The sequence below is a fragment of the Benincasa hispida genome, chromosome 7, assembly GCF_027475165.1.
Source record: "Benincasa hispida cultivar pf3 chromosome 7, pf3_genome.v1.1, whole genome shotgun sequence".
Classification (NCBI taxonomy): Eukaryota; Viridiplantae; Streptophyta; class Magnoliopsida; order Cucurbitales; family Cucurbitaceae; genus Benincasa; species Benincasa hispida.
In genome coordinates, this window is record NC_143484.1 from 281,791 (window position 1) to 297,388 (window position 15,598).

Genomic DNA, 15,598 nt, shown 5'->3' on the forward strand with positions numbered 1-15,598 from the left:
TCGAATGCTGGTTGTCTTCGCTCGGCGCGGGTATCGTTCGACCGTGGGTCTATCGGTGGGTGTGGGTTTTATTTGCAGGCGGGTGTCTTGGTTCCAGTGGGTTCCGGTTCGGCGTGTAGGTTCGCCGATCTTCAGCGACAGAGAGAGACGCGCGGGTCTGCACGTGATTTCGCCAGTTAGAGGCGGGCAATGCACTCGATTTGGGTTGTTTTTTCAGCGGGTTGTTGTTGATTTCAGAGACGACGTCGTGTGTGAATCTCTCGGTATCAGGGGGTATTAAATTATAGATTGGTGATTATTGTTGATTATCCGTAATTGTAAATTCCTCATTGCTCATAATAAAATTGATTCAAGCTGGTTCGCAAAGTGGATGTAGACCAAATTGGTCGAACCACTATATATCTTGGTGTTCGTTCTTTATTGCTTTCGGTTTATTCTGCTGATTGTTTGCATTCTGTTTGGCCATCTAAGTTAGGTTCAAAACTAGTGGTATCAGAGTTCCATTCGATCCAAGGAGGGTGTGTGGTAGTGTTTGGCATATTCTTTGTTCAAGAGAATTTTTTGTTGGGATTAATTTGACAGATGGCTTCGATGTCTACACGGTTCGAAGTTGTTAAATTTGATGGGAAAGGTGATTTCGAATTATGGAGGAAAAAGGTTAGAGCTATTTTGGTACAACAAAAGGTAGCCAAAATCTTAGACGAAAATGACCTTCCACCAACAATTACAGAAGCTGAAAAAAGGGATATGGATGAGATGGCCTATTGGACGATAATTTTGTATCTGTCAGATGGGGTGCTTAGGCTAGTAGATGAGACCACTACTACAACAGAGTTATGGAAGAAATTAGAAAGTCTTTATTTGACTAAGTCCTTGCTAAATAAATAACTAAAAGAGAAATTCTTTGGATATAAGATGGACTCTAGTAAAGGCTTAGAAAAGAACCTGAATGAATTCCAAAAGTTTATAGTTGATCTCAATAATAACGGTGAGAAGATGTCGGATGAAAATGAAGCAGTTATTCTTCTGAATTCATTGCCTGAATCGTATCGAGAAGTTAAGGTAGCTATTAAATATGGAAGGGATTCATTGTCCATGGATATAGTGTTGGATGCCTTGAGAACGAGAAACTCGAGATTAAAAAGGAATGCAAGGATGGAGAGTTACTCATGGCCAGAGATAGAAGTGAGAAAAAGAATGGAAAAGGAAAAGAGTCGAGATCCAAATCAAAATCAAAGGGGAAAGTTAGAAAGTGTTTCCTATGCCATGAAGAAGAACACTTTAAGAAAAATTACCCTTTGAATAAGAGCAAGGAAGCATCAAGTAGCAAGCATGCAAGGGATTCTAGTGCAGCAAATGTCACTGATGGGTATGATTCAATGGAGGTCTTGATAGTGTCCCGAAGAGATATTCAGAATGCTTGGATTATGGATTCAGGGTGTACGTTTCACATGACTCCTAATCAGGATTTCTTGATTGACTTTTAGGAAAATGATGGGAGATCAGTTTTGCTTGGTGATAATGGTGCTTGTGATGTAAAAGGAATTGGGTCAGTTCGAATTGCAACACATGATGGAATTATCAGAATTCTTACAAATGAAAGGTATGTTCCATAACTCATACGTAATCTAATTTCTCTAGGAAAATTAGATAGAGCAGAGAATTGAGTTTTGAAGGTTATCAAGGGTTCTTTGGTCAAGCTGAAGGGGACCTTGAGGAATAGCCTTTATGTGTTGGAGGGTATTGCAGTTTCAGGTAGTGCTGCTGTTGCATCTGAGAAAGAAACAGATAAGTCTATGTTATGGCATAACATACTAGCTCATGTGAGTGAAAGTGGTCTTTAAGATCTTTCACAACAAGGTTTGCTTGGAGGAGTTAAAGACATTGAACTCCTATTTTATGAACATTGCATAATGGGAAAGTCTACTAGAGTGAAGTTTGGGAAAGGGAAGCATTCTACCAAAGGAATTTTGAATTATGTTCATTCAGATTTGTGAGGTCCTACAAAGGTACCTTCTATGGGAGGTTCGAGATACTTCATGTCGATCATCCATGATTTTTCAAGGATGGTGTGGGTGTATCCAATGAAACAGAAGGATGAAGTTTTTGGAAAATTTCTTGAATGGAAAAAGCAGGTTGAGAACTAAACAAGCAGGAAGATAAAGTATCTAAGGACAGACAACGGTTTAGAATTTATGAATCACAAATTTGATAAATTTTGCAAATCTGAGGGAGTTACAAGGCATTTCTCTGTTACGTACACTCCACAGTAGAATGGTTTAGCTGAGAGATTTAACAGAACAATTATAGAGCATACAAGATGTCTCTTGACAAATGCTTCATTACCCTTGAAATTTTCGGGGGAAGCTGTCCAAATAACCTGTTATCTCATTAATAGGAGTTTGTTTTCCGCTTTAGGCCTAAAGACTCCTAAGGAGATATGGACAGGAAAAGCTCCAAGTCTGAATCATCTCAGAGTGTTTGGAAGTTCAACTTATGCTCATGTTAAGGAAGGGAAGTTGAATAAGAGGGCACTGAAATGTATGTTTATTGGCTATCCTCAGGGTGTTAAAGGATATAAACTTTGGTACTTGGAAGAGGGAAGAAATAAATGTATTATCAACAAAGATGTGACCTTTAATGAAACAGAGATGCCATTTTGTGTCAAAGAGCAATAGAAATAGCAGATAGTTGATCAGGTTGAGGCAGAGGTTAGAATTGATTCTAAAGCACGAACATTAGTTAGTTCAGGAAAATCTAGTGATCAGTCATCCAGTTTTGATGATAGACAGCCTCAACTGCAGAGGACTTTGATTGATGAGGGAGCTTTCGGTGAAGAAAGTTCAAGTAGCAGCAACCTACAGAACTATCAGCTTACACGTGACAGACCTCAACGAGTGAGGCAGGCTCCTACGATGTATGGTTATGTTGATTTAGTTGCTTATGCTCTTACTTGTGCAGTTGACAGTATTGAAACAGAGCCTCTTACTTTTGAGGAGGCAATTTTATTTAATTCGAAGGAACAATGGAAGGATGTTATGGAAATAGAGTTGTTCTCGTTGCAGAAGAATCAGACATGGTCATTGGTTCCAAGGCCTCCTAATCAGAAACTCATTCAGTCAAAATGGATTTATAAAATCAAGCCAGGTACAGGAGGTGACAGCAAGCCTAGGTATAAGGCTAGATTGGTAGCCAAGGGCTACACTAAAAAAGAAGGAGTTGACTTTCATGAGATTTTCTCTCCGGTGATGAGACATTCGTCCATTTGATTAATTTTATCTATTGTTGTTCACTTTTATATGTTTGTTGAACAGATGGACGTCACCACAGCTTTCTTTCATGGAGAATTGGAGGAAGTGATCTACATGCCTCAACCTAAGGGCTATGAGGTGAAAGGAAAGGAAGACATGGTTTGTCGTCTTTACAAGTCCATCTATGGACTGAAGCAATCGCCAAGACAGTGGTATATCAGGTTTGACACCTTTATTCTGAAGCAGGGGTTTCACAGGAGCTCATATGATGCCTGCGTGTACTGGAAACTATCTCAGAAAGGTGCATATATTTATCTACTTCTGTATGTAGATGATATGATCCTGGTGTCTAAGGATTATTCTGAAATCTGTGATCTCAAGAAATGGCTGAGTAGTGAATTTGAGATGAAAGATTTAGGTGAACTGAAAAGGATCTTAGGCATGGTTGTGAAAAGAGATAGGGAGAAAGGTTTGTTAACCATTTCGCAGGAGAGTTATATACATATACTGCTTGAGAAGTATAATATGTCTGGTTATAAGGCAGTTTCTAAACCCTTAGCATCTCATTTTAGGCTTTCTTCGTCTCAGTGTCCTGTTACTGAACAAGAAAGGTTAGAGATGTCTAATATTCACTATTGTAATGTTGTTAAGAGTATTATGTATTTGATGATTTGTATTAGGCCTTACTTGGGATATGTGATGCATTATTTTTATTGAATTAAAATATGGATGATATGCGTTGATGGATTGCGTTGTGCACTCAAGTTTCCCCAACAGAATTCAAGTGTAAATTCCCCTGAGTTTCCTGATAAGTCCAGGGTCGAACACAGGGACTTGTGAAAATAGTTATGTTGGTAATATTTATGATAACTTTGTGGTAACCAAGTAAATAATAAGTTTTGGGTGTATTGTTGCGTTGATGAAAAAGAAGTAAATAAAGGTGGTGGATTTGAGAAAGATAGTTGCGTTGATAGATGCAATGAGTATGCGATGAACGGGTTGAGAAGATATTTTAGCTAGCGTTACGCGGGAATGCGTCAAACCTTGCGATCATGTTACAACCATGCACAGCAAGTCATTTCCCAATGTAAATGCGATGTTACTAAGTCTAGGACGCATGTGTTGAATGCAAAATATCCATAGCGCTTACCCCTAAGTCTCTACTCTTGTCCTATGCGTTGATACAAATGCATGAAAGCACGGTGACCGCATACAATCATACCTTATTGCTAAGATGCATGCGATGCGTTAATAACAAATAGTGCTCATTCCTAAGCGCCTATCTCCCGTTTATGCGTTCTAATCTGTTCTTCCAAACCTAGATTCTGACCTGACCTTCCCAAGTCTAGATCCTGTCTTTAGACTACCCTCCCTAGTATCTCTAATAGACGAATGAAGCATACATAAATAAGATAATCGCAAAGATGAAGATTCCCTCGTTATGCTAGCTAACTACTTCTCAACCCATTTAACTAATTTAGCTACTCATGCATAAATAATAGAGAGTGAACAGATATAGAGAACAACATTCCATTCTTATAACCAAGTTGAGTACAAAATGATAATGGAAAATAAAGGTAGAGAGCCTGGTAGCAATTCCTTGCTAACCGAGGCTTTTTACACTGAATCTCTATTTTGATCTACAAATGTTCCCGCTTCCGCAGGCGTTGGCCCTCTCTCTGTCTTAAAGCTTCTGGTGCTTTCCCAAGCTTGCCGAAAAGATCTATCGACACACCTTCTTCCTCGCAGCCGCCTTAAATGAAAAAGGAATATGGACAGAGACGTGAACTTGTAAAGTGATGAAGTAATCGACTGCTTAACCCCTTCTCTGAAGAATGCACTTGGTATTTATAGAGTTTCCATGGTGAAAGGCGGCTTCTCTCTCCTGGTTGTACAGATGGGACAACTTTAATTCCTGACTGATGCACCGGATAATTGTCACTGATAAAGTTGAATGTACTTTGTGACCGTTATTGGCTATCAACTTAATTTGGATCTGACTGCTGTCAGCTTTCTGTCCTATCGCTCTTAATTATCCTTTCACCCGGATGCGCCCACCATGTTGCGCTGACAAAGTTGCGGTGATTCTTCTTGGGCGAATGTTTGCGAGCATGATCAATGCAAAGTCTTGCGGTGAAGTTTCACTCGACCAATGTATTCCTATAATCGCAATCTTTCCATTGCGTTAATGCATATTTTGCACAAAAATATAAAGATCAACTGCTCTAATACGTTGGACGCATGCGACCACAATATTATATAATATATGCTTAATGGACGCAATTTAACACATTCTATCAACGCAATCCAACATTGTTTAAGAACTTAGCACTATGATAACGTGCATTTCTGCCCGTTATCACACCCCCAAATTTAAACAATGATTGTCCTAAAGCATAAGCTAAAGATTCCTTTAGCAAGTTAACCGCAAGGTTCTTTCCCTAGATTTCTCAAGCATACTTCGTTCGAATCCTATATGCAAAAATTTCCTTAAGTCTTATTCAAATCTCTTCCTAAAATATTTCTAAGACTTAGGGATTGTAAGCTTAACTTTCAAAAGGACTTTTACTAAATTCCGGAACATCGTATGATTTATTTCAAAAAGACAATTTTCCACCGGGGTGTCAAATGATTTAACCTTGCACAAAAATTTTCTTCATTGCTATTTTTTTTCCTGAACTTGCGCTGATTCGAGTGCCTTGCCTTCGTTTTGGCTTGCCCCCACCTGTGTCATGCGGACATCCAACTACGAGCAATGCACTCTTTCTCAAACCAAACTCATACTGATTTGGCAGTGGAGTTGCGGTCATTGATTTATGCATTGATCCTGGTGACTTACTTTCGTGTTGGCTTGCCCCCACGTGTGTCATGCGGACATCCAACTACGGGTAAGTGCTTTTCACAACTTAACTCTTATCAACATGGGTTTCCCATTGTGTTGATAGTGGAGTTGTTATTCTTAAATATTTATATATATATATATATATATATATATATATAGATAAATAGATAGATAGATAGATAGATAGATAGATAGCAAGGTCGAAAATAAATTCCTCACCCCCTAAAATGCGGCAATGTCCTCATTGCCAAAAGAAATTAAAATAAGTCATGCGATGGTCATAGAATGTGTTGTAAAGAAAGTTGAAAGAAAGCTAGCAAACCCCTAACTTCGAGAAATATTTCATGAGGTGACTATCTTAAGATTTAAGTTGACTCTAGTATATACAAAAGAGATAGAAGCATATTTTTTATCATTGAAATCATACTTGGCAAAGAACAACATGTGGTAAACTACTAAAGTTATCTACTTGTTAAATGATTGTGGTAATCAAGGAGGATGCGGTGATAAAACTTTGAAAAGTAAAATGCAATGTGATAGCGCAAAATTTGAAATAACGATAAGGAAGAGTACACCCCTAAATTTTGCACTGTCGCCCGTATTGAGTGTTGATGCATCCATCTTTGCAACGATCTTTGCTTCTATGGATTGCGGTGATGGAGTGAGATCATTTACTTCTTCACAATCTTGTGCCTTAATCCTTGTAAACAGACAAAGAGAGGGTCAAATTATTTTCAACAAAACAACAAGATTTTTTTTATAGAGAGATAGATAAATAAGTAAAATACAGATAATAGTAAAATGACGAAGAGTGAAATGTTCAGGAGTTGAGTAAGGGATAGTCCGAGTTTTTCAACTTTGCGAAGGTTGTTTCTGGCTGGAAATCTCCTTCGCAATATACTATGATCCGTTGTCCATTAATTTTAAATGTTCGACTGCCGTCCTCGGTGATCAGTTCCACCGCACCATGCGGAAATAATACTTCTTTGATGATGAAGGGACCGAACCAACGTGATTTGAATTTTTCTGGGAAGAGCCACAATCTCGAATTAAAGAGTAAGACCTTCTGCCCGATTTGGAGGTTTCTAGAGCATATGCGTTTATCATGCCAGTGCTTGGTGCGCTCTTTATAAATCTTCGCATTCTCATATGCGTTGACCCTCCATTCTTCCAGCTCGACCAACTGTACTTTTCGCGCTTCTCCTGCTTTCTTTAAATCGAAATTAAGTTTCTTGACCGCCCACAATGCTTTATACTTCAACTCCAAAGGCAGATGACAGCCTTGCCAAATACCAACGTGTAGGGAGACATACCTATTGGTGTTTTAAATGCGGTCTGGTATGCCCATAACGCATCATCAAGCTTCATTGCCCAACCTTTCCACGAAGGCTTTACTACCTTCTCGAGTATCAACTTGATTTCTCTATTGGACACTTCGGCTTGACCATTTTTTTGCAAATGGTATACGGTGGCCACCTTATGGAGGATGTTGTACTTGTGCAGCAACTCCTTGATATTATGATTGACAAAGTGTGATCCCTCATCACTTATGATGGCATGCGGAGTGCTAAAACGAGTGAAAATATTTCTTTTGAGGAATTGAGAGACTACCGCCGCATCACTTGCAGCGCATGCTATTGCCTCTACCCACTTGGAGACAGAATTGACGGCCAATAAGATATAGTACTTGCCATGCGAAGGTGGGAATGGTCCCATGAAATCAATCCCCCAGACGTCAAATAATTCTAGCTCCAAGATAGTGTTCATTGGCATTGTGTTCTTCCATGAAATGTTGTCGGTGCATTGAAACCGATCACATTTCATTGCGTAGTCAGTAGCATCCTTAAATAATGAAGGCTAGAAGAATCCACTTTGTAAAAATTTGGTTGCAGTACGTTGTCCTCCAAAGTGCCATCCATATGGCGAATCGTGGCACTATGACAATATACATTGTTGAGCAGCGTTTGATACGCATAATCAAATGATTTGGTTTGCACTTCTTTTATACAGATTCGGCTCATCCTAATAATAATGCTTGCATTCATGCTTGAGTTTCTTCTGTTGATGATATGTGTAATCTTCAGGAAATTGTTCACAAACCAAATAAACGATGTCCACATACTAGGGAAATTCTTCTATGTGGAACAGCTGCTCATCTGGGAACACGACACTCACTTTAGATTCATTGTGATCAACCTCGGGATTTTCCAGTCTGGACAAGTGATCCGCAACTTGATTCTTTGTCCCCTTTCGATCAATTATCTCGATATCAAATTCTTGAAGGAGGAGAACCCATCTGATCAACCTTGACTTTATGTCCTTCTTTGTCATCAAATATTTGATTGTCGAGTGATCAGTGTGAATGAATACCTTGGTTTCTAATAGATATGCCTGGAATTTTTCCAACGCAAAAATCACAGCCAGGGGTTCTTTTTCAGTGGTATAATCCCAACTTAATTCCTCTGATGTCAGCGAGCGTCCAACCAATTGCTCATACATGTTTCTTGAGAATGCTCATCAACGCATTCTCTTGATCTTCGTTGAGCGCAGAGGAAATTATCACTAGCAGCTTCTCATTCTGCCCCAGAAATGCGTACTTCAAATGTGTTGGTAGGGTTTTCAGTTCAAGTGTTGGTTCCACGAGAGAAGGTTGAGTTATTTTTCTTTCTTCTTTTGGCTCTTCTTTTTGCGTTGCGATCGATCATTCTTCTTTGTTTGTTTTTGCTACGATCGCATTGCAGGCAGCTTGATAACTTGTAGAAATACAAGTTACTTAGACTGCCTTATCTAGATATTGCGGCCAAAAGATAGTAAATATGCGTCAATTGTATGAAAATTAGCTTCGAAATACAATAATTATGAATTATCGCAATTACACCCACTAACATCTTTAAGATGGAAGAAAATGAGATTTTACTCTGTTTTGCAAGAAACCAAGTCACCGCTTGCGCTCAAGGCTCAAGAAGAGCTGGTCAACGCATCTTTGTTACATTGCGGCCCGTCAATCAACAATGAAGAGACGATTAACACAATGACGGCGTAATGCAACAGTTGATCCAGAGCTGACTTTCAACCGCATGTGGTAATAAAAACAAACACCACATGCGAACTCACGATCGAAAGATGCAGCTAAGCAATGCAAAAGTGGAGGATGGAGACATGTGTACAACTAACGGTTGTGCAAAATTAACGGTCTGATTGCATAACAGAAGGAATAATATCCCTCCATCTTCGGAATTTCCATAACAACAAATGGGGACCACAAGGCCAGAGTCAAAGATCCTCACCTATAAATACCCCATAAATTTCAAAGAAAACTTATGCTACTGAATACGGGGCTAATTGTTGCTAAAGTGTTGAGAGAAAAAGTTGAGTTGGGTGTTTAACTGAAGAAATTTGGGAAGAAGACAAGACAAGGCCGAGAGGTGAGTCTCATTTCTATTCTGCCGAATACCCACCGAGAAGCTCTGTGCTGTGAACCCTGCTACCGATTGAGCAAGCCTGAGAGGGAAGTTCATCCATCCATCCGATCCATCCAATTTGACAAGCAGATCTCCACTCGAATTAGTGCTAAGACGTTGGCGATTGTTTGTATCTGTTCTATCTCTTTTCATCATTGTATTTCACCTTCTTTATCTCTTCAATCACAAACCATGTATCAAAAGCTTAATAGACATATGAAATGTTTCGATTGCTTTCATATTCCATTTTCTGTCTACTTCCGTTCCTCCATGAATCACTTTCTCCATGACGTCTTCTTAATCCCCTGATAGTTAATATGAATTAAACGAGTACTTAACTTGTGTTAAAGAGATAACTGCGTTTAGCTAAAGCATGCTAGACGGCATCTTCACCTGTGAGAGTAGAAGTGAAGATGCCATTCTGATCTATCGAGAGAAGGTTAGAAGAATGCGTTAACTAAAATGAGTAGTACTTCTAGACATGGAAGCAACCTTGCATTCAATATGTTCGTCTCTGATTCACCACAGATATGTGGGAGCACGGTCGATCATTGAAAGGTGTATGTCAAGAGAAAAGCGGAATCGTACTTATAACTTCAACGCAATTAAGAAACTTGCGCTGTTTATAGTAGTTATCTTCCTCTTTCTACGTTGTACATAAGACTTGTCGTCGCATTCCATGCTCTTTGCATAACCTTCACAACCAGCTTGGACCCCAGCTTCTTATATCATGAAGTTTGTAACTTGTATCATCTAGCTTAGACTTACTGTAATTATTTTATTATCGCATTTTTTTACTGCTTTCCTTTACTTTACCGTAATTTTATATACTTGTACAAAACACTCTTTAAAGATTGAAAAACCTAGTCACATATACCACGAACATACCACAATAACCTCAAATAGTCCCTATGTTTGACCTCGGATCACACCAAGAAACTTGCGGTGGAATTACACTTGGTTCCAACGTAAGAAAACTTGTGACAACGCATGGCATACTACAAGAACATTCATAATTAACGCATATCTAGAAGTAGTATCGTATATTTGTATTAGCGCATTATTAAAGATATAAAATTTTAAGTTACAAGTTTATTGCGCCGTTACTAGGGATTGGTTAACGGTTTATTGTTTGAGTGTGTTTTTGTTATTTTGCAGGACAGATCTCATTGTACTGGCTGTTCAACGCGGAGAGCAGCCTGATGATTTATGAGTCCTAGTGTTGAACCAGAATTCGAAGCTGACCCTGAGATCGAGCGTACTTTTCGTGCAAGGGCACGTCAAAACCAACTTAGGCGAAACAAGGCAACAAGCATGGCGGACAACAATGATAATGCGGTACTGGTAGAGAATCAAGGAGTTGTTCGGCCAGCGCAGGATCCTGTTTTCCTGGCAGCTGACCGCAACATTCCAATAAGGAATTATGTGGCACCCAATTTGTATGATTTTTCGCCTGGAATCTGGAGGCCTACTATGGAGGAGAACGCACGGCTCGAGATTAAGCCGGTCATGCTACAAATGATTTAAAATGCCAGGCAGTTCGGGGGTCTGCAAGGTGAAGACCCACATGCCCATTTGACCAGCTTTGTCGAAATGTGTGGCAACTTTTCCTTACCTAGCGTAACCCCAGAGAGTATAAGAATGTATCTGTTCCCTTACACCTTGAGGGATGAGGCTAAGAGGTGGGCTCACTCACTAGAGCCAAATGAGATCACTTCATGGGACAACCTGGTGGAGCGATTCATGAAGAAGTTCTTCCCACCTGCCGTCAACGTAAGGCGATGAAAGGATGTGTTGAACTTCGAGAAGATGGAGAATGAGACCCTAAGCACTGCCTAGGTGCGATTTAGAAGATTGGTGAAAAACTCCTCGCATATCCCAATTGCGTCTTGATGGAAACTTTTTATAATGGCCTGAACCGAGCAACGCAGGCTGTTGTTGACACCTCCGCGGCAGGAGGTTTTATGGACAAAACATACACAGAGGCTAAAGTCATCCTCGACCGCATCTCGCAGAATATGGATGACTGGATCGACGATGGATATGGAGGCCGAGGCGCCGAGAGAAGGAAAAATGAAACAGTCATTGTCCTTGCGGAGACAATGACCACGTTGGCCGCTCAGATGGCCGCTGTGACCTCGATCCTCCAATCAATGGAAATTAACCAAGGAGCCATTGCTCCACAATCAGCGCAACCTGCTACACCAGCTCAAGTGGCCGCAATTAGTTTCATTAATTATGGAGGGGCTCACGGAGCTTAATGTGCTCATTGACTCTTCAGCAAGTATGAGCCATCCAGAACAACCCCTTCAGCAACACCTGTAATCTAGGCTGGAGGAGCCATCCTAACTTCGGTTGTGGAGGCAATCCCAACCAAGGGGGGCCAGTTAACCATCAAGGGGGCAGTAGAGGGAATCCTCCTTTTCACCACAATCAAGGGCAACCAAGGCAACCGCACAACCAGTAGTCATCATCATCAAACACCTCGGAAAGCTCATTGGAGACACTGCTGAAGAAATACATGGATAAAAACGACATAGTGATGCAAGCATAGGCGTCTTCATAAGGAGTCTGGACATCCAAGTGGTCCAGCTGGCCTCTGAGCTGAGAAGTCGAGCACTGGGAATTTTGCCCAACAATTCAGAAGCCCCGGGATCTACAGGAAATGAACAATGTCCTTAGGATATTGGGCAGGCAAGTCTGATCGCCTGCGGAGATGTGGATTGCGATCACTCATGACAACGCAATTTCAGTCCATATCTTAATACTATGTTTAATGCTTTCTTAAAATTCTGTCTATTTGAATTCTGAATTTTGTCTTTGATTCTGCATCTAATTCATTCTTGACTTTATGAATTTATGTCCTCATTTACTTCTTTACATTTAATTTTGTCTCGTCTTTAATTCTTTGAGTTTTTATGTAATTAATGCGTTAAGCTTTAATGGTGAATGATTGAGTACTAAAGAAGATTTATTTCCGCAAGTCATCGCACTTGCGTTGATGAAAATAATAATAATAATAATAATAAAATTAAAAACTAGTCTGTAACACAATGATGGGTGCATAGTGTATTAACAAGAGACACTTTGTGGCCATTACACTCAAATGCATTGAGTTGAGGGGTGTGTTGCGCTCGTATATGTCCTTTACCTGTCATTAGCTAAATGCACTATGTTGAGGTATCCTCCAGAAAGGTGTTTAGTTAGGGGGAATGTTGCAGGGGTGTATGCATTGTTGCCCGTCCTCAGCAAAAATGTACTTGCATTAATAGAAGCACAGTGTTAATTTTTTATCATGCACACGTCTGAATCGAATTCAAACAATGACATCTCAATTCTTTGATTCTTGTACAGGCAAAAATTTTTGTATTGCATTAATTTGTAATTATTTGTATACTTTGTTAATATTCAATACAATGAGTACATATTCACTCCATTTTTGCCTGTGCCTTTTTCTTTATCATCCTTTGTCAATACTTGCGATGTTCTGAATATTTTACTTTTGTGTTCTTCATTGTATTGCTATGATGTAATATATGTTTGTACTTAGAAACATTTCCCATACTTAGTAAATTCTGACTAACACTTAGTTTAGCAGTACTTTACCTTTTATCTTTCAAAGTTCTGCTCAAACCTTCTTTTTGAAACTTTATTCTAAGTGTTTGTCTAGTCTATCAAAACAACGCAATGAGGACCTTGCTCATCTTTAAATTTGGGGGTGGGGAAGGTCTGAGGGGATAAGATCAGAATATGCAGTATTTAAGAAAATGCGTCCACTTTTCAAAAAAGAAATGTTCATACAAAGCTCCAATGTCAGTGCAAGGGAAACCCTTAAAATGTTCCCAACCTGATAAGAGTTTAGTTGTGAAAGGAGCCTGCTTGTAGTTGGATGTTCGTATGACACCCGTAGGAGCAAGCCAAAACGAAGGTGGGTTTCCAAGGACAACGGAATATGAAATAGAAAAAGAAAAGAAAAATAAATGCAAGAGACAACTCCTCTGAAATTCATGAGTTAAAGTTGAAATTGGCACACAACCGTAGTTAGATGTTCGCATGACACCCGTAGGGACAAGCCAAAACGAAGAGTGTAACCACAACTAACAGTCTCTAAATAAATGTTGCAAACGTGTTGACCACCGCATATAGATACATCGAGTTGTTTTGACAAAGAAGAGATAAACATTCTATTTTGAAAAATTAGAAAACATTTTTTTGCAGAAATTTGTTATATAGAAGAATAAAGTAGGGCTTTGTTAAGAATTAGCAAGGATAGGAGGAAGCTGCGATGTCAAGTAATGTGCCTAAGTGTAACATTCGGAGCAACCAATCGACGCAAAAATATAGGATAGGAATTAAACTTTATTGCCTAAGTAGAAGATATGCTTGAGGACAAGCATATATCTAAATTTGGGGGTGTGATAACTTATAGAAATACAAGTTATTTAGACTGCCTTATCTAGATATTTCGGCCAAAAGATAGTAAATATGCGTCAATTGTATGAAAATTAGCTTCGAAATACAATAATTACGAATTATCGCAATTACATCCACTAACATCTTTAAGATGGAAGAAAAGGAGATTTTACTCTGTTTTGCAGGAAACCAAGTCACCGCTTGCACCAAAAGATAGTAAATATGGGTCAATTGTCCTCAAGCATATTAGATATATGCTTCTCTCACATGCTATCTGCAATGGGATAGATAATGCCCGCGTTCAGCCACTTAATAATTTCCTTTTTGACGACCTCCTTCATCACAGGGTTAAGTCTGTGTTGATTTTCACTAGTTGCTTTGTGGTCGTCCTCGAGACGAATGTGATGCATTCAGTATGCGGGGCTAATTCCTCTGATGTCAGTAAGCGTCCAGCCAATTGCTCGCACATGTTTCTTGAGAATGCTCATCAACGCATTCTCTTGATCTTCGTTGAGCGCAGAGGAAATTATCACTGGCAGCTTCTCATTCTGCCCCAGAAATGCGTACTTCAAATGTTTTGATAGGGTTTTTAGTTCAAGTGTTGGTGGTTCCATGAGAGAAGGTTGCGTTATTTTTCTTTCTTCTTTTGGCTCTTCTTCTTACGTTGCGATCGATCCTTCTTCTTTATTTGTTTTTGCTACGATCGCATTGTAGACAGCTACAGATGCATTGGCATCCTCTTCTTCACACTCTTCATCAGACTTTTCTTCTTCAATTAAATTCAGGTCATCATCAGAATCTTGCAGGTCTTCCTCATCCGAAAATTTTAATGGCACGAATTATATAAACTTGAGCTTCTGTCCGTTTATGCTCAAAGTGATTTCTCCCTTGTGCACATCAATTTGAGCACGACCCATTGATAGAAAAGGTCGCCCCAAAATGATGGGTACATTCTTGTCGGCCTCATAATCTAGGATAATGAAGTCAAACTGGCAAAATAAATTTATCAATCATGATCAGCACGTCCTTCACCTTACCTTATGGATGAACCAGAGATCTGTCAGCCAATTGGAGAGTCACGGATGTGGGCAAAAGTTGCCCCACATTTAATTTTCGAAAGATTGACATCGGCATCAAATTTATGCTGGCCCCCAAGTCACACAGGGCTTGCTCAATATAAAGCCCTCCTATGGAGCAAGGAATAGTGAAGCTCCTAGGATCGCTCATCTTCGGTGGGATAATAGATTTGGAACTTTGCGTTAGTGCCACCGTGGCAAATTTTCTAGCCCCTCTCTTCTTAGTTACCATGTCCTTCAGAAACTTGGCATAGGCAGGAATTTCCTCAATCGCTTTATTGAAAGGAATATTAACATGTAATTGTTTTAACATAGACAGGAAGCGTCGATACTGTACCTCTTTGTTTTTCTTCTTCCTTAGCCTCTGAGGGAAGGGTGGTAACTGAACTTTCACGGTTCCTGTTTTGTTTGACTTTGAGGTTGACGCAACCTTAGGTTCTATTGCTTCATTTTCTTTTTCTTCTTCTTGCGTTGCCGCAGTCTCAGGCTCAGTTGCGATGGAAGTTGATTTGTTCTGCTCCTTCTTTTCTCCTTCCACAATCTTTCCACTGCACA